The following is a 19,629-nucleotide window of genomic DNA, read 5'->3' on the forward strand; positions in this document are numbered from 1 at the left end:
TAAATGAGTGTCAACTTAACACGTTTTTCTGAGCCTATAATCCCATGGTCCTTCCATCTGTAGGATGCTCTGTCAGGGAGAAAGGGATGGATAACTGAGAGTCAAAGCTCTATCTGCCGACATTTGACTAAGTGAGGAAGAGCCATTTATTAACATTAATGAAATAGAAAATATGAAAAGGCCAAACATGACAACAAAGCTTGCTGGGATGCATATCACTGGTGTCACTTTAGTACCATCCATGGCCAAGACTTAGATCAGCCCAAGCACCAGCTAAAAATAACAAAGTGGATGCCATCAGCATGGGGGCAGAAGGTAGAGAACTGAAGACAGGTTGGAGCTGAAAACATGCCATGACTTCAGTTCAGAAGCAGGGTTGGAGGGTCCTTGTCTTCTCCTCGTACTCCTACCCTCATTATGGTCCTCGTCCTTCTGCTTCGAGACTTTAATCGGTGGTGGGAGGAGGGAAAGAGTAAAAATATTAGAGGGAAGGATGGAAGGGAAGGCAGGTGAGATATTGCAAAATATTTTTAATAGCTTAGATGTGAAAGCATAAGAAAGAAAGCCCTCAATAGGAGCCAGTGTCCATTTTCTGCCCGGGCACTGAATGAAGACAAAGTGCCAGAGGTGTCTGTTGATGTCTCTGTAGTTGGTGGCAGGTAGCAAGGGCAGTGTCCCAGGTCACCTGGTTCATTCTTGGCTGCTATGTCGTCTTTTCCTATTCTTTTGTGGAGCCCATTACATCAGCTGTGCAAAGCTAAGAAAGCTACCTAATTGCTCTGAGAAACTCTTTTCTCCTTTTCATTATGGGGCAATAATAAGTACTCTTGGAGGTTTCCAATAGGAGGGAAGCAGGCATGGTAAGAGGGAGAGTGGGTGACCCAGGAAAAAGCAAACTTGCCAAGTATGGTCAGAAATTAACATTAACTGGATAAATTTACTCTAGCACATCTATTCTGTGGCCCAGAGAGCATAAAAACTGAACCTGATTAATTTATCCAGAAATGACCGAGTTTCTATAGAAAATAAAACAATTTAATTGACACAAGGTGTATTTGTATGAAATGATACAGGTCCATGGCATTTCATATTTAACATTAGAAGTGTCCCTTTACAACAAATAGAATGTTTATGTATTTTCTGGCAAGGAATCTGCTTCTCATATTTCCAGATATCCCATAAATTATATCTATAATTGTATTCTTGTACTTTGTAAGTATGGAGTTGGAGTAACACAGGGGCTTCCCTCCAGGTTATATAATAAGTCTTGCTAAATTGTCACTACTCCTGCAAAGAACATCCTCTGCAGTGACAGAAACGCCCACCAAGAACACTGGATGGTCACAGCAAAATTTTGCTTTTCTGCCCCACATCTTTTTCTTCGATGTTTTCTCCTCTGTTGTCACATTGTTTCTTTATATGTGTTCACAGCCCCGTTTGGGGTTGGTTGTTGCTTCTAAGACAACCACAGGAAAGAATTTTTATCCTTATGTGTTGATTTAAAAGAATGTAACTTTTCCTCATTCCCAACTTTAAGACGGTACGTGTCAGTCCCACTACATGGGAAGCAGTAAGGCGTGGTCATCTGATCGTGAACTCTGAAGTCAGACATGCCTGGGCTTGAGTCTGGGTTCCCTGGCTTCCTACTGGTAGGACTGTTAGCAAGTTACCCACCCACTCTCAGCCCCCTGGGTTCTTCATCTGTAAAATAGAGATAAAAACCAAATCGGCCTCATGGGGTTCTGTGAGGACTAAATCACATAATGGAGGTAACAACTGGTGCGTGGTGGGAGTCAGTAAAAGACAGTGGTTGGTATGTGCTTGAGAAGAGGCAGGAGCCACACTGGAAAGTGTGATAATGTAAGGGAGGTTCTCTGAAAATGCCTGTCATACAGAAGATGGTTAGTAAATGTCCTTAAAATTCATAAGCTCGAGGGTCTCTACACAGGGGCCAACCGAGAGATGACTTCATTGTCCTCTGAATGTAGCCGTCCCAAAGTATTCTGGCTTCTTGGCAAAGAAGGCTGGGATCTGATGATTTCATTTTCTAAATTTTTGGGAATGCTAACTCGGTTAAAAAAAAAAAAAAAAAAAAAGGGCAGTAAGAGTCATGAGAATTCATGCATCTTAATGCATAGTTGAACCTGGGGTTGTAACACCTGACTTCAGATGACCTACTTTATCTGAGTTGGTACTTGGGGCAAACAGTGGACCCTTTCTCTCTTACCATGACTTGCCTATAAGGTTAGGAGTATTCTTCAACTTGCTACTGAGATTTTTTCAGGTTCTGGATGCGTGAAAGAGGAGACAACTTGATATGACTACCTGAACTAGTTTTATTGTTCCATGAGTTTGTCCCTAAAGTGTCTGGAAATAATTGGCAGTTGGCGTGACAGTTGTGAATCTATGACTGCAACAAAGCTGTGCTAGATAAGAATGTATGAGCTCTATAGTAATGGTGAATGCAGGTTAATTGAGCACTCAAATACCCCGCTTTGGTCAGTTCAGTAGCATTTATGGACTACCTACCTGGTGCTGAGCATCATGTTTGGGGCTGTTAATGAAGAGGTAACTGATACATGATTCTTTCTCAAGGGTGAGCCCATGATCAAAAGCCATCAACCCAGGATTTAGGATGACAAGTGCTCCAAAAGGGTTTATATAACACATAAAGGAGGCTATACAGTATTATGATTCTGCCTGCCTGGTGGTTAACAGACCTTGTTTACCTGCTCAAATCCACACCTTCATCTGACCCCATCCATAGCCAGAGTGTGCCTTGCAGGCAGAGTCCTGTGTTCAGAGAAAGACGCTCCCACCACCACCAACCAGGGTTGGTTACTCTTAGCTAACATCTACACCAGTCACGGTGATTTGTCTCCTCCTCATCAGTGATTGGCTTAGACATTGTGATAGCTAAATTTTGGGTCCCTTTGGCTAGGCATAGTACCTTAATCTTTGGTCAAACACATCTGAATGTTGCTAGGAAGGTACTTTTTCAGATTAGATTAACATTGAAATCAGCAGACTTTGAGTAAAGCAGATCACCGTCCGTAATATGGGTAGGCCTCATTCAATTAGCTGAAGACCTTAAGAGAAAAAGATTGAGGTCCCCTGGGGAAGAAGAAATTCTGCCTCCAGAAGCTTTTGTCCTATAGTTTGCAACATCAACTTTTCCCTGGGGGCACCAATCTGTCTGTCCGGCCTACCCTGTAGACATCATACTTGCCAGCCCTTAACATCATGTCAGCCAATTTCTTAAAATAAATCGATCTCCAACCTCCCAAACCTCCCTCACCTTCTGTCGGTTCCGTTTCTCAGAAGAAACGTGACTAATACAGATATGAACGTGTGATGAGTCGTCCTACCCATGGCATGTGCGAGGAAGGCAGCTGAGTATGCTTGGGTACAAAAGCCATGCTAAAGATGGCAACATGGAAAGGTGGGGAGAATTCATGTCTTGTATGGCCCACTGGAAGGTGGAATTCACCAAGGAACCAGCTCGCCACTGACTGTGCTAAGTGAGATAACAAACTTATTGTGGACCCACTTTGAGTCAGGCTTTCTGTCATTTGCAGCCCAAAGCATTCTTCCAGATCCAGGTATCTGAGCACAAGGCGGAAGGAAGGAAGTTGGAACGGAGTCCTGATGATATTTATGATTGCTCAAAGTGGAGGAGCAGGAGAATGAGAGGAACATCAGACAGCAGGGGTGAAGAGGGATGAGAGTGCACGTTGCCTTTGGGGAGGGTGGTACTTCTGAGTACCCACAAGGCTGAGTACAGGGTCGAGATGACACATGAGAAAGCCAGCAAGGTTGAGGGGCCCAGTGATAAATCTCTTTGCATTCTGTGTGCGAGAGTGTGCGCACAGTTCCTTTAAAAGTAGGGGAATTAGTAGAGACATTTCTAAGCTCTGGAGAGACACAGTCAAATGTGTGTTTTAGAAAGCCAGCTATGGCCACAGGAGTGGAGATCCTCTGTATCCCACTGAGGGTATCAGAGTCAGAAAGATCAATGAGATACTTGGTTTGTTTTCTTTTAATATAGCCCAGATGAGAGATGACAAGTATGTCAACTAAGACTGTAAAACCAAAAATATAATGTTAATCGTGTTATTGAAGGATTGGCATGGGGCTTGTTGGATAGCACTTAAAGTGTATGAAATATATGAACAGAGTGTATATATAATATATATCGCAAGTAAAGAACATATTTATAATTTAGCATAAGTATACACATATATATTTAACACATTTCAGGAAACTTTGTGCCAAATACTGTCTATTCAAACTGTATTTATCTAAAACAGTAAGGAAATGGGGCATTGTTGTTAGAGGAGGCCCTATGCTAGGAACTAGGATTGCAAAAAAAGATGACCCCTAGCATCTCAGAGTTACGATCTAGTGGGAGAAACAGACATTAAAAATAATAAACAACCCCTCACCCCCAGCACCTACTTCACATGGTAATGTTTGAAAGGAATGTTTTGTCCTGCTTTTAAGACTGGGATGCCAGAATCTTGGGGCTCTTTTCCATTTTAAAGCATTAAGTCATGACCCTTCGGGTATGTATTTTTCCAACTTGATGGAACCCAAGAGCAAGTGAAAAGCCTCCTTTCAATTCTGCCACCTCTGCAGGGTCACTCCCAGGTAACTCAGTGCAAGCTCTGCTGCTCACTTGTCCAGCACACTGTCTGGACACCTGCTTTCAGCATGGCCATACTCGGTCCTGGTTGGATAAAGATGCAAAGGAGGTTCTGCAGTGGCCTCCAGGAGCTGAGTATAGTGGGAAAGAGACTGGCAAATATCTGTGACTTCACAGTGTTTTTCGTGTTGTCTTGGAGGGTGCCTGGGGCCTACCCAGGGGAGCTAATGCCTAAACTGAATCCCCGAGGGTCAGCTAGATTCTGCTACAGGAGGAAGCAAAGAAATGGGATTTCAGAAAGGGGTGCAAGATGGGCAAGGGCTGGGGGCCTGAAAGAGAATGTTCACTGGAGCAAGAAGAGCTCAGGGAGTCAAAGCCAAGGAGAGCAGCAGAGGCTGGACTGTGGAGGGCCATACCAGCCAGGAGGCTGGATTTTCTCCTAAAGCCACTGAAGAATTGAGGGAGGGACTGAAACTCTTACAGAATTCAAAGTCAGAGAAGAGGATGATGTGAGCTAAAATACCAGTGAGGACTCTGGGGAGAGTCCAGCTTCAGGGGCAGGGACCCCTTTGTCTTCTACCACCTACTCCTCCAGCAAGTAGCCTGGGCCTTGGACGCAGCAAAGATTCCCCAAACCTTATGTCCTTCTCGCATTGCAAAATGCAATCATTGCATCCCAACAGTTCAAAAAGTGTTAACTTGTTCTAGCATCAACTCAAAAATCCAAACTGCAAAGTCTCATCTGAGATTCAGGGCAAGTTCCACCACCTATGAGCCTGTGAAATCAAAATCAAGTTATTAACTTCCAAGATACAGTGGCTATATAGGCATTGGATAAACATCCCCATTCCAAAAGGGAGAAATCAGCCAAAAGAAAGGGATTAACAGGCCCCACACAAGTCTGAAACCCTGCAGGGCAGATGTTACATCTTAAAGCTCCAAAATTATCTCCTTTGACTCCCTGTTCCACATGCTGAGCACAGTGGTGCGAGGAGTGGGCTCCCAAGGCCTTCGGCAGCCTTGCCTCCATGGCTTTGCTGGGTGCATAGCTCATGTGGTTTCTATTGCCTCTTGCTGCTCAGGCCCTAACCCTTGTGTTTTGTGACCTTGCCTTTCTGGATGCTGGCTCAGGCTCAGTGCTTGCATTCCCCACTGCTTCCCACCTCCTGTTGCACTTTGGAACAGACCAACAGGCTCTGCAGGCTCTGATGGTCGAGTGTAGCTCAGGATACAAGCTTTCTCCCCTCAAGAATTCAATATATGATCATCTGTGCCCCCATTCAGTCTCCTTTGAAGGGAAGAGGATCCCACTGCCAGTAAGCTTATTGTATCCTCCAGCAACTTCCATACTTCCCAATTAAGTGATATATAAGTCATGGTATTAGTTCTCTGTGGCTGCTGGGACAAACTACCACAAACAACACAGATTTATCATCTTACAGTTCTGAAGGTCAGAAGTCCTAAAATCAAGGTGTCAGTAGGGCTGCACACCTTGTGAAGGCTCCGAGGATAATCTGTTTCCTTGCTTTTTCTACCTTCTAGAGACAGCCTTCATTGCTTAGCTCACAGCCTCTTCGTTTCATGACTCCAGCCTCTGACCCTGTGATCACATGTCCTTCTCTGGCCCTCTTTCCTCCCACTTAGAACAGCCATTGTGATGGCATTGACACATCTGGATAATCCAAGATGATCTCTCCATCTCTCAAGACCCTTAATCGAATCATATCTGCAGAGTCTTTTGCCATATAAGGTAACCTTCCATTCACAGGTTTTGAGGATTAGGATATGGACATTTGGAGAAGACGATTGATTCCAAAGCTCACGGCAGCACAATAATCGATCACGTGCATATTTTGTAGTTGTTAAAATACCTTCCCTTACATTAGTTCACTCTACCCTTACTACATTTGCACTATTATTCCTCTTTTTTTTTTTTTTTTTTTTAAGGTGAAAAAAACAAAGCAAATGAGCTGACGTTATTGTCTAAGTTTCCAGTACAGCCAGGTCAACATAGAAACAGCTCTGGAAATTGGTAAACTTTGCTTCTGATCCAGTGCTCTTCCCATTACAGATATGTTCAAGTGTGATTAACAGAAGACACCACTTCTTGGTTAGAATATAGTTGTGTTCAGCTCATCTAGTAAAAAGCAAACTAAGCAAGAGACAAAAGTCAAAGGAAATGCTATGCCAGATTAATTCACTCAAAACTCCTCAATCCAAATTTATCTTCTCTCTAGACAGGATCTAGCATTTGAATATAACTTGTTACATTTTAGAAAGCCTCTTCAGTTATCTTTTGAAATAAACTATTTATTTTGGAATGATTTTAGATTTATAGAAAAGCTGCAAAGATAATGCAGGGAGTTCCCGTATACTCTTTACCCAACTTCGCCTAATGCTAATATCTTACATCAGCGTGTATGTTTATCAAAACTAAGAAACCAACCTAGATACATTATTATTAATTGTAGTTTTTTTGGGTATTCCAGTTTTTCCATGGAGCTCTTTTCTCTGTTCCATGATCCAAGTTAGGATATTATATCACATTTAATCATCATGTCTCCTTAATTTTCTCTGGGCTATGGCAATTTCTCAATGTTTTTGCATTTCTATGACTTTGACAGTTTTGAGAAATACTGCTCAGCTATTTTGGATACTATCGTTCAAATTTGTGTGTTGTTTGATGCTTTTCTCATGATTAAGCTGAGATTGTGAGTTTGGGCTATATATGGTGCTATTTTCATCACATCGTATCAAGGAGTACAGGATATTAAAATGTGTTATGTCTCGTTTATGACAATTTATAAAGGAAAACTTACAGATATTTCTGTCACCAATCAGTAGGTGTGGAAGACTCATTAAGGCTATGGATTCATCCATGGTGTGGCACAGATGAATGGTGACATTGGATCTAGAACCCAGATATTTGCACTGATGGGCAGTATTTCTCAGACTAGACCATACCCCAAAACCCCTCCTAAAGTCATTTTATGACATCAGTTTCTTTGTGACAATAGTATATACAGACCTTTTTGTAGAATTGTTTCAATTTCTCTCAAGGATAGAACTTGCATCTTGAAGAGCCCTGTGGCATACTGTTTGGTCAAGGGAATAGCCCTGTCTGTTGGAGCCAGTTGGTCCTTACTATGTAAGTTCTTGTTTTAAAGATTTTTTTCTTGAGCAGGACATTGCTCACTGGCTCTTCCACTAACCAAACATGAAATCTTGGGCAAGTCACTGAATATCTCAGGACCCTGATTCCTTCACATAGAAAATCACAGTTTTGAGCTGTGTCGCTTTTCAAAGACCCATTCCAGCTTCTATATTCTCTGGAAGTTTGCTAATGTGATAGAAGATTGGTTTGGGAGATCTATTTAGCAGCATTAAGAAATAGAATGTTGATCTTTATTCACAGGATAATTTGATTATATTCTCAAGATGAGTATTTGGAAAGGTAGAGTCAGTGATACAAATATCTCTCTAGATTTCTGATCTCTCATCTCTAAGAGGAAGCAAGTAGAACTTAACGGTAATATTCTCTCTCAATATGGGAGGGTGATGTTACACTGACTCATTCTCTATTATAGATACTGGCGGTTACGTTTTCTTTTCCCAGAAATTGGGATACATATTGTTTAAAATTTACTGTGAGCCTGATGTGCCAGACACTGGGGATACAGAGAGGAGTAAACCACAGCTTCTGATCTAGGAACTCACAGTTGAGTTTAGAGACAGACATGCAAATCAGGGGTTATAGTTTAGCCTAATTAAGGATGTGAGACCTGCATGGTGAGATCCATTGGCCGCACAAAAGGGAAAGCACCTTAACTGTACCTTTGTAATGACAGAAGTCTTCACAGATGAAGGCTTCTCTTGAGTTAGGACTAAAAAAGATGCATAGGCATCCGCCAGGTAGACAAGATGAAAAAGAACATCCCTGATGGATGAAACATGATGGAATCTGAACTACTACTAAATAACAGATTTTAAGCTTCTTGAAAGTGGTAAACTCTCCTATTTATCATTACATCTATGATAGTCCTTATTATTACTGTACTTCAGAGCTGTATAGTGGAAAGTGCACCAGGCTCAGAAGTCCCTCCCCCATCACATAGCAACTGTTGGAAAATCACCCAATGTCTCAGTGCCTCACTTTACCCATTTGTAAAATAAGGCAATAAGACCTGTGTCTCAAATAGTTTTATAAAAATAAAATTATATATTAGACCTTGTCATGCCTTAGACTGTGAAAGTACACAAAGGTATCACTATCTTTATTACGATAATTTTCATTAGACTATTTAAATTTCCAAGGAAGAGACCTTCTCAGGTCTCCCACTACTATGAGTTCCTAATCCATCCTTCTAATCCAGGGAGGCACTGTAAGCCTTTTAAATATATGTTAATTACAGCATATTGCACATGAAGACACAACCTCAGAACAAGTATACAGAAACCTGCATACATATTTCAGCAAGAGAGGGTTTGTTTGGCTCAGGTTGCAGTCATATGGAGTACTCCTATTAGATGGGCTTTTGCACCAGTCCCTCTCAGAGATGCATGGTTTTCCTGGTGTCATATGCAAATCCCTGGCCAACCAACACACGTAGCTCTAGCTAATCAACCACTTGGGAAGTACTTCTAGAGCTTCAGGACCTATCTAGTCAGATGTGTGCCAAGGGAGGCACAGTGGGAGTGGTTCATGCTGGGTGTGTACAAGGGTGTACATTGGCTATAGAGAACTTAAAAAGAATAATGAAACCTACCGAAAGTTTGATCTGTTTTTTATTATCCCCAGATGCTGGACATTCTAAAAATGCCAGTGATAAAATATCCCTCCCCAAAAAATCTTTTACTGGTCTCATATTAAACAATTTCTATAGATGCTATTGAGTTTTAATAATACAATTCACCCTTGAACAACATGGGGATTAGGGGTGTTGACTGGTTGTACAGTCAAAAATTCTCATGTAGGTAGCTTTGACTCCCACAAAACTTAACTACTAATTAGCTTATTGTTGACCAGAAGCCTTACTGATAACATAAACAATTGGTTAACATATATTTTGTGTGTTACGTAAATCATATACTGTATTCTTACAATAAAATAAGCTAAAGAAAAGAAAATGTTGAGAAAGTTGTAAGAAAGAGAAAATATACTTACTATTCACTATGTGGAAGTCGATCATCATAAGATCTTTATCTTTAGAGTCGACATATTGAGTAGACTGAGAAGGAGGAGGGGTTGGTCTTGCTGTGTCCGGGGTGGCAGAGGAGGAAGAGGTAGAAGGGGAGACAGAAGAGGCAGGCACACTCGGTGTAACTTTTATTAAACATAAATCTGTGTGTCAGTGGACCCACACAGCTCAAACTCGTGTTGCTAAAGGGTCAACTGTATGTGTGTAATCTTCAAATGAGCACACATTTTTGTTACTGATCCTTTAATAAGCACTGTATTCTACACAGAAGTTAATTTGGGGAACTCTGCATTATTCAGTGAGGCTCCAGCACAATTCGGCTACCAACGGGACATTTCTAAATGTTCCAGATTGGTGGAGAACACTGCACACTGTACAGCAGTTCCTGTCACCAATTCCTGTGGTACTACTCATTTCTGAATTTAAACAGTTTATTCAAAATAAGCAACCAGTAGCACTGTGATTGTAAACACAAAGAACAGACCTTGAATTAGCTCAATTATGTCTTTCTGTATGACTATCTTGAGTTTTTATTTGTACTTAACATTTAAAACAGTGAAGGAGAATGTGCGCTGTCAGGTGTGATATTTCTGTCTAGTAAGTGCAACTTTCACCTCACACATGAAACATTTTATTGAATTCGAGTAATACCTTGTTGACCCGAATAAGTGACTGAGGCAAAAATCTCAACCAATGGAGGTTTATTAAGTCAAAGTTGAGGATGTGCCTGGGAAAAACATGAGCCACAGACAGACCTGTGATTGTTTTCTGAAGGGAGTTTGGAAGCTTCAGCATTTAAAGGCTTACAGAGGGAAGGGAAAGAGCAGGGGGCCAGCAGTGAGGCAAAATGGTTACATTTTTGTGAGACCTAGGAAATCTACATTTTACATAAGATGAGACCAAACATTAAAAAAAAAAAAAAAAAAGGGACTGTGAAGGAAGTGTCATTTGGGTAGATGTCCCTGGGTAGGTGGAAGAATGTCTGATCCTGTCTTGTTTCCTATTCTGCACCTGTGAAGATAAACTTGTAATGCATATTATTAGTGTGGAATGGAACAAACTTTAGCTTTAGGAGCTAGACACACAGTCTGTGGAACTAAAGTTACAGTTTGCATGTCCTTGCTTATGAGAGGTCAGCAAGGAATTTCCTTTATGAATGATCTGTTGGGGCCAATAATGTACAGGTCCCCGAAGCCTTTACCTTCCTTTTTGTATAAGGAGTTGGGGGCGGGGGTGGCCCTGAGATTTTGATTTTCTTTTGACAACTTTTAACATCTAAATTTCTTTTTAAATTGTTTGTTTTAAAACTAAGGAAACATCAAGAAAAATGATCATTTTATTATGATATTGTGTGATTATTACAGAAAATAATTGTGTTGTTGAGTGTGGATATGAAAAAACTAACTGCTCTCAGGTCAGATACTTTAAGTGTATCATCATAAATAGCCTTAGTCTCAGTAACTTTCTATTCACTGAAAACCCATTCAAGGAACCGGACAACCCAAAAGCAGAGCTCATGACTGTCTTCTGGCAACTGGGTTAACTTCCACAGTGTTGCTCTCGTAACCCCCTGGTTTCCCAGCTAGATGAAAATTCACTTTTCCCTTCTCCTGGCAAAGCCTGTCTGAAAGACAAGCTTGATTGCCTTCCTAAGCCACAGATACAGTTTTATTGAAGAGCAGCTTGGTTAGTTGTTGGATGATACTTTGTAAGAGTAAACAGTGCTCCTTGAGTTATTGTATGATAATGCAGTTGTTCACAGAATACACAGCAGGGTGCTTTAACCTCAGGTTTATACCTTTTGTCGGATAGAATATAATCAAAGACAGGAAGACTGTCTCAACCAGGGATGCTACTACTTTTACCTGCAAAAGCATGACAAGGAAGTGCCTGTGGACTGTTACAGAATATAATATTCTATAACAGTCTCAAACAGACACACTATATGGCAAAGGCATTTATGCAGCAAGTATCCGGCATGGGATTGTCTTACTTTGCAAATTTGACAATACCAAGCAAGCTAATTCCCCTCCCCCAACCCAGCCTGAGTTGCAAGATCCCAGTGTGATAAGGGCTAGGGTTGGGGGTCTCCTCTGTCACCAAGCACTCTGTGCCTTCTTATGAATAGACCCCATGGTGATTGTGATGACTTTTGCATTCTAACTCCAAATTGTCCTGCAAGTTGTTGTCTCCCCTCCTTGAATAGAATCAGCTCATCAGTTCCTGCCAACTGTCAATTGACTCTTTTTCAGCCCCCACTCCAATCACCAATGATCCTCCTTTGGAACACTTCCTCTTCCTTTCTGAAGAGTGCAGATTTCTAAGTTTGAGGACTCTTGCAGCCTTTTGTGCCTACTATTCTTCATGTCGCTTCCTAAAAGATGGACTTCCAGAGCCTCTTCTTTTGCCTTCTCAGCTCTTCTCACAGCCTTAGTTGATGATCACCTGCTTTATGTGAACAACTACAAAATCTCCAACACTGGGTTCTGGTGTATTCCCAGTTACAACCTCATACTCCAAGTATTTGGTCAGCTCTGTTTTTCCACCTGAGCACTTGAACTTCACAGGGTGTAGCTGATAACAATTAGAAACTCTATTCATCATTGGAGGCTATCTGTCTTATGCCTGGAGATAGGACATTTTTTTTTTCACAGAATGATTTTTCTCACACTGCATCAATTACTCAGAATTATGCTTCATTTTCGAGTGTTGTATATTTAGAACATGCCTTTTTTGCATTTATTTTTCCTGGGAAAATATCACTTTTTTGTGTGGTTAATTAGGAGAAAATATGCCCTCATCTCAACAGTATGAAACTATATCAGGTAATATATTATTATAATACTTTTTGAAATATGTCACACTATAATGTATCAATATCACAATAGATTTATACTCCTGATTTGTAATCATGTATTTTGTACTATAGCAGCCACTTTTTCTTAGAGACATGCTTTTTGGAGCTTCTAACATTCTGTTCTAACGTAGACTGATTGCTTTCCAAGCTTGTTGGTCAGCTATCACCCTGCGTTTTTGTTTTGCTACCTGGGTTATTTCTATTCCTTCTCATGTGTGATGGTATACTTTGGGATTCACTTGATAGTTTTCTAAAGTTCATAGTTAAGTTTTCCTTTTCTGTCTTTTTATAGGAGGGCATATGGAGGAACAATTTTCGGGGTTCTCAGGTGTCCAATCAAAGGTTTTTCTTTTGCCCTCACACTTGAGTGATAGTCCATCTGATAATAGAATTCTACTTCTAAAATTACCTTCCTTCATATTTTTCTAGGCATTATTCTACTGTCATCTTGCAAACAGTGTCCCAGATGAGAAGTCTGATGTTTTTGTAGATAAATGTTCCCCACTGGCTGAGGCCCTGACTAGCTTTTAAGACATTATCTTTATCCTTGAAGTTCAGAAATGTCATTGAGGTGTACCTAAATGAATATGTCTTTTTTCATTGTTTGTGTGCAGCATGCTGAAATGCAAGTTCCAAAGGGCAGAGATTTTTTTTCTGATTTTGTTCCCTCATCTATAAATACTAAAACACACAATGCCTGGCAAAAAGTAAGAGCTCACTAAATCTTACTAAATGGACTAACTTTCAAGTCACTTCTTCTTCTCCTTCTCTTTTTTATTTATTTATTTATTTAGTAATGACAAGATTTTGCTATATTTCTCAGGCTACTGTCAAACTCCTGGCCTCAATCGATCTTCCCTCCTCAGCCTCCCAAAGTGCTGGGATTACAGACATAAGTCACCATGCCTGGCCCAAGTCACTTCTGAGAAGAAATTTTCTTCTAGTATTCCTTTGATTATTTTCTCCCATCTGTTTCCCCTGCTCTGTCATAGGAATACAAGACTTCCATTAACTTTTTAAATTTGACAATTACATTTTAATTTTTTAAAACTATTTTTATTTATCTTTTTATGAACATTTTCTTGTTTTATAGACATATTATTATCCTATATCCCTACAAGGGTTACCCTTTGTCTACATCCTCACCAGCATTTGTTATTGCCTGTCTTTTTGATAAAAGCCATTTTAACTGGGATGAGATGATATCTCACTGTAGTTTTGATTGGCATTTCTCTAAGGACTTACTGACATTGAGCATTTGTTCAGATACCTGTTAGCAATTTGTATGTCTTTTAAGAAATGTCTATTCCAATCCTATGCCTATTTTTAAATTGGATTATTTGATTTTTTTCCTATTGAGCTGTTCGAACTCCTTAAATATTCTAGTTATTAATCCCTTGTCAGATGGGTATTTGGCAAATATTTTCTCCCATTCTGTGGGTTTTCTCTTGACTTTCTTGTTTCGTTTGCTGTGCAGAAGCTTTTTAGTTTTATGGGATCCCATTTATCCAGTTTTTCTTTGTTTGCCTGTACTTTAGAAATATTACTCAAGAAATCCTTGCCCAGACCAATGTCCTGAAGCATTTCCCCAATGTTTTCTTTAAGTAGTTTCGGGTATTCAATTTAAGTCTCTAATCCATTTTGGTTTAATTTTTGTATATGGCAAGAGATAAGGTCTGGTTTCATTCTTCTACATATGGATATCCAGTATTCCCAGTGTCATTTATTGAAGAGACTGCCCTTTCCCCACTATATGTTCTTGGCACCTTTGTTGAAGATAAGTTCACTATAGATGTGTGGGTTTATTTCCAGGTTCTCTTTGCTGTTCCATTGGTCTGTGTTGGTTTTTTATGCCCATACCATGCTGTTTCAGTTACTACAGCTCTGTAGTATAATTTGAAGTCAGGTAATGTGATTCTTCCAGTATTGTTCCTTTTGCTCAGGATGGGTTTAGCTTTTCTGAACCTTTTGTGGTTCCATATAAATTTTAGGATTATTTTTCTATTTCTGTGAAGAATGTCATTGATATTTTAATGGTGATTACATTGAATCTGTAGATTGCTTTGGGTAGTGTGGACATTTTAACAATGTTGATCTTCCACTCCATGAGCATGGAATACCTTTCCATTTTTTTGTGGCCTCTTGAATTTCTTTCATCCATGTTTTATTGTTTTCATTGTAGAGATCTTTCACTTCTTTAAGTTTGTTTTCAGGTATTTCATTTTATGTGTAGCTATTGTAAATGGGATTAATTCTTTGGTTTCTTCTTCAGATTGTTTGCTGTTGGCACTAGAAATGCTACTGATTTTTGTATGTTGATTTTTGTATCCTGAAATTATACTGAATTTGTTTATTCTAATAGATTTTTGGGGAGCATTTAGATTTCTCTAGATGTAAGATACTATCTGAAAACAAGGATAATTTGACTTCTTCCTTTCCAATTTGGATGTCCTTATTTCTTCCTCTTGTTTGATTGCTCTAGCTAGAACTTCCAGTACCATGTTGAGTCACAGTTCTCTAGCTAGATCTTCCAGTACTATGTTTATTTTTTTTTTTATTATTCAGGTTTATTTATGTTTTAAACAAAGAATTCAGTTGCTTGATACTGGAAACTGGTCTGGTTTCCTCTGCAGTTACGCCTGTTTCTATGATAAGCCTCTACCTGGAATGGGTGGGTTAAAAATGGAGGCGGTGCTGAATAGATTGTCTTCCTTCAAGGTATATGAGGAGAGGATAAAGGGGCAAGCTGGTGAATCCCAGTCTCTAAAGTAAGGAAAAACTTCAGGGAGTGATTTGTGTGGTTGCATTTCATTCCTCTGAAAAATTGTTCTTCTCATTTTTCATCTCTATGTAAGCTATGTGGTTCTAAAGTTATTTTAGTTTGGTCTGCATCTCTCCGGCTCCAGGCACATGCCAGTAAGCCACACACACACACACACGCGCGCACACACACACACATACAGTTGATCTCTGCTTTATTGGAAGGGCCTTTTCATGGCTTCAGTATGAGAGCAGATTCCATAGCCAGCCTTAGCAATAATGTGCCAAGGAGGAGAAGGGAACACAGCCAAGACTCACCTCTGTTGTATGCTAATCATTGCCCTAGGCTTAGGCCTGCTTCTGCTTATGCCACATGTGCCTTTGCCTGCGGGTTGGGCCTTTTTCTAGGGACCCAGTGAAAAGTTAGAAAGAAAAGCTATTACCACTGTAAGGGATTTATTCTCTTATTTATTATCTTACTAAATCTTATCCTGTCTACTTTCTTCTGGAAATTTCTCAACATCCCTGGCCCTGCAAATGGTACTTGTTTATATTTACTGAAGTTGTTATGTATGCGTTCCTTTTATGCTATCTGTTCTGTAATTATTTTGGGGAAGTGTGAATGGGAGGGAGAGTAAATATGTATGCCCTGAATGATGATGAACCAAAAGCAGAGGGAATCCTCTTATGCCGCCAAACTAGTTCTTTGTTCCCAACTCCCTACTGTTTTAATGCCCCACCAGGTCTGAGAGGCAAAAGTTAATGGCTATTGATTATGGTTGGTAAAGGCCTATCTTTCCTTCTTCCCTTCCTCCCTTCCTTGTCAAAACATATTTAAATCCAGGCATTGGGAAGCCTAGGTGTATACTGGTTAACAGAACAAATATGATCTTGTCCTCTCAGAGCTTTAATAGGGGAGATAAATGTCAATCAAAATAAGCCGATAATACATATTTACAAAGTATGGTACATTCCAAGACAGAAGTATGAGTGGGAAGGACTTGCTGGGAAAATGTCATTTGAAGTGAGCTCTGAAGGGTAAGTAGAATTTGACCAGCAAACCAGCAATGTAGGAAGGTCGCAACAAGGTGGAGCACAAACACTAGAAGCCCTTGAGGTGGGAAGGATCTTGGCATGTTGAAAGGATGGTAGAGAAAGCCAGCAAAAGGATTAAAGGACATGAAAAGAGAATGAGAAATTGGGAATAAGGAGTCTTGTAGGCCATGTTTTGGTATTGAGGTTCAATTATTTATCCAGTGGTAAGCAATTTAAGAGTGTTAACCAGTGGAGTGGCATGCATGTCATACATTCTTAAATAATCAGTTTAGCCATTGTTGGAAGAATTGACTAGAAGAAGCTCGGAGTGGAGCTGGGGAAATTAGTTAGAAGACTATTAAAAAAATTGATATGAGAAATAATGGTAGCTAGACTTGAAGAGGGAGGAATCAAGATCAAGATAAGTGGACTGATTGTGGAAATGTTTTGGAGGTAGTGCCTGCAGGACATACTGATGTATTGAATGGGAAAGAGTAATGCACGATGAATCTCAAGTCTGAGCTTTCGACAACTTGGTGAATGATGATGCCATTATGTGAGCTGGAGAACTGTATGTAGGAGATGCAGGCTTGGAGTGGGAGAGTCAAATATAGTCATGAATCACTTAAAATCGGGGATATGTTCTGAGAAATGTGGTGTTAGGTGGTTTCATCCTTGTGTGATCATAGAATATACTTATACAAACCTAGATGGCATAGCCTACAGATAACGAGGCTATCGTTTCTAGGCTACAAACCTGTACAGCATGTTACTGTACTGAATACCATGGGCAATTGTGACACAATGGTAAGTATTTGTGTATCTAAATATATTTAAATACAGAAAAGGCCCAGTAAAAATAGTTTTATAATGTGGTGGGACGACCGTCATCTATGCAGTCCATTGTTGGACTGAAATGTCGCTGTGTGGCATATGCTGTATTCTATTTAAGTCATGTTAATTTTGACACACTTGTGAAATTTTCGAAAGGAGGCATCATTTTGGGAAGAGAAGTCCGAGAGGACACACACATTTGCCTCCTCACAACATACAAGTGGTATTTACATCCACTGAGTAAATGAGATTGCCTAAAGAGAAAATACAGCTCTCAAACAGATTAGGAACTAAGGAAGCCAATATTTTAGGAGATGGGCAGAGATGAGAAAAATTTCACCCACTATGACGACTCACATTCACATAGGACTGCATGAACATAGTGAGGTTTTGTTTATTTTAACAAACATTTATACAACACTTTGCAAATGTTAACTCATTTATTCCTCATGACCACCCCGTGAAGTATGGGATGATTATTGGCTCTGTTTTACAAACGGAGGTATGTGGAGTTTTAGTAACTTACTCAAGGTCATACAGCTAGTAAGTGGCAAAATGAGGACTCAAACTCAGGCAGTCCAGCCCCAGAATTCACACTGTGCCACCACTTAAAGTGAATATTGCCAAAACTCGTAACTTTTAACCACAAAATCATTCTCATATGTGTCATGCCATTATATACCTTCTGCCACCATCCTAATTCTAGACTTGCAGAATATTGTGATAAACTTAGTTGGTTTTAATTTTCTCCATGTTCCAATCATTTTTTTTTTTTTTTTTACTCATTGTAACCAGATTAATGAAAGTACAATAGCATCCTATTATATCCTTGGTCAGAAACCTTCAGTGACCTCCCATTTCTTACAGGGTGTAATGTCTATGCTCCTCTCCTGGTATCCAAAGCCATCTGTAATTTGGCCTTAGCTTCCCAGCTCATCAGTCACAGTTCCCCAGCATGTAGCTCCTGCTGTCAACCTGGACGAATTAACTGTTCCCTGGGTTCCCTGGGTATGTCCTCAGGATTCTCAGGTCAGCAGCTTTGTCTTGACTCTCAGGATATTTAGTTTCTTCTTTTACTGTGTCCAACCCCAAGGGCTCCTACCCCTGCCTGTCAGAATCCAACTCTTTCCACACAATCCAGCTTTAGAGTCCTCCCATTCATGATTCCTTGATATTTCAGCTGGAAATGATCAAATTCTATTCTGCAATCTTAAACTTGGTTTGTGCTCTTTGCACTAGTCATTACAAGAATTTGTATGTACTGATTGTCAAGTCCTAGAGGGCAAGTTGTCTGTATCTTTCCACCCCCCTATCATGCCTGCACCGTGCCTGGCTGACAGTAGGTGCGCAAAGTATTTATGTGCCCCATAAACAGATGCAAGCGTTCTCTCCTAGCTGCTGTTTGCTGTCTGATTAGTACCTGTGGAGTGCTGGCCCCTTTGTCTTGCTTTCCAGTGGAATGATTCTGCTTCCCAAATGTATTCACAGCATAGAGTGATTTATTACATCTGTTCCAGAAACATAAACTAAAACCAAGGATGCTAAGTGACTCCAAAGTTAAGCCTTTTGCAGATAGGATGAACTACAAACAAGACGGGGTTTTTTTTCCCCCAACTTGGCTGTCAGCAAACTGCTTCAGATGTTTCAGGAAAAGAAATAAAACAAACTAAAAAAAAAAAAAGTGGTTTTTGTGGGGTGTAATGGGAAGAGCTATCAGTTTATAGATGGGAAGCAAGTCCTGAAAACCCATTTGTGCTCATCTAAATGAGAACAAATGGAACTTTTTCAGGCTTTCATTTTACTAATGATATTTCAATATAAAACATATTTCCTAATGGGAATTTATCTTTGAGTTGGAGAGAGTTATTTTTCAATACTTATGAACTAGATATTTTGAGTATTTTGACTAGAAAAATAAACCCCATGTATTAAGTTTTAACTTTGTAGGTTTAGTAATAAAAGCAAGATATGAAATCAAATATACAGTATGATTCAATTTTGTTTTATGTTCTCTCATAACTATGTAAGAATAACCCTGGAAGGAAAACTGCAAAATAGAAAAAGCATTTCTCTCTAGGTGATAGGGCTATTTTTTTATACCTTTCTGCATTTTCTAATTTTTTTTGGTAGTTAGCATGTGTTACCTTTATCTGAAAATTTTAGTAAAATCCATCTTTTATTTAAAAAAATGTTAAATGAGGTATTGAGTTTTTATAGTCTATATATAAAACCTAGGAATTGTGAAAATCTCAGTCTCTTTTAAAAATCTTTTATTGCGTTATAACTTACTTGCAGTAAAA

At 39.7% G+C, this 19,629-nt stretch overlaps 1 protein-coding gene across 1 annotated transcript in view; it reads left to right on the forward strand.

Annotated features, from left to right (window-relative positions):
• CA10 (carbonic anhydrase 10) overlaps positions 1-19,629 on the forward strand; it is a 470,926-nt gene that overhangs the window by 74,012 nt on the left and 377,285 nt on the right. The window lies entirely within an intron of this gene.

This window comes from Lemur catta, chromosome 15, assembly GCF_020740605.2.
Source record: "Lemur catta isolate mLemCat1 chromosome 15, mLemCat1.pri, whole genome shotgun sequence".
In the NCBI taxonomy this organism is placed as follows: domain Eukaryota; kingdom Metazoa; phylum Chordata; class Mammalia; order Primates; family Lemuridae; genus Lemur; species Lemur catta.